This window comes from Geospiza fortis, unplaced genomic scaffold, assembly GCF_000277835.1.
Source record: "Geospiza fortis unplaced genomic scaffold, GeoFor_1.0 C13421514, whole genome shotgun sequence".
NCBI classification, from domain to species: domain Eukaryota; kingdom Metazoa; phylum Chordata; class Aves; order Passeriformes; family Thraupidae; genus Geospiza; species Geospiza fortis.
The window spans coordinates 1-1069 of NW_005062135.1; the positions used below are offsets into that span (position 1 = coordinate 1).

The following is a 1069-nucleotide window of genomic DNA, read 5'->3' on the forward strand; positions in this document are numbered from 1 at the left end:
AGAATATGTGTCCTTTGCTGAGCAGGTAGAAGCATTCCAAAAACGCACACCCCCTCGTTACCATTTGAGGAGCAGGAAATCTGAGGAGGGTGAGTTGTCCTGGCTGTGTCCAGAGCAAGAGATGCTTTGACTACTCTGAGCAAATGGCCTGTGATTGTTGCAGGCCTTGCCATTAACTGCTGGTCTCTGTGACTTGAATTTGTAGGCTCAGTTTCAAAAAAGCCAGTGAAGGCTGGGCCCACACACCCCAAAACACCAGTGCTGCGAACGAAGCAGCGCTCGAGACCTGTCACCTGCAAAACTGCTGCAGAGTTAGAAGCAGAGGAAATAGAGAAAATTCAACAGTAAGTAAGGGCTTACCCTAGTCCTCCAGGGGATGATTGAGATTCCTTTAGGTTGTTCATAATTCTTTAGCTCTGATTGTAGGGGGAGTGAAATATAAACAATTCTTTTTGAAGAACATGCTCTTAGGAGAGCCGATCTTTGGTTGAGTACAGCTTATGATGAGTAAAGCAAACCCAATATAGCAATGCAGCCTGCATGCACTTCAAAACTTTCCTATAGGCAAAGGTTTGGATTTCTAGGAAAACAATCCATAATATTTTCCTTATTAATCTTGCTGTTTTCAAGGCAAAGGAAGAATTGCTAACTATAGCTGCACACTAACATACAACATATAACTGGTGACTGTCTCCATTGTTCCTGCATAGGTTCAAATTCAAAGCACGAGAAGTCAATCACAAAATCTTTGAGGGCGGGCCACTCCTGCCCAAGAAACCACCTGTGAAGAAGCTCACCCAACCTATTGGCTTTCAGTTGGAAATAGAAAAAAGGATTCAGGAGCGTGAGAGTAAGAAGCAGCAGGATGAAGAGCGCTTCGAATTCCATTCCAGGCCATGTCCCACAAAAATCCTGGAGGATGTTGTGGTAAGAAGTTTAATAATACCCAGGCTTGGGAATTGGTGGCAATGAGCTTCAAAATGTTTGTAGCTATGTTGCATTATGTGTTTAATGATCTCAGTAAACAATGTCTGTCATTAGGTAAGAACTGCAGTAGGTACATCCTGTG

The 1069-nt window shown here is 43.4% G+C and overlaps 1 long non-coding RNA gene across 1 annotated transcript; it reads left to right on the forward strand.

Moving 5' to 3' along the window:
* On the forward strand, positions 1-939 carry LOC115949449. Its single transcript, XR_004082899.1, has 3 exons — positions 1-89; positions 206-344; positions 711-939. It is a non-coding gene; the product is annotated as an uncharacterized LOC115949449 (long non-coding RNA).
* The last annotated feature ends 130 nt before the right edge of the window (positions 940-1069 follow it).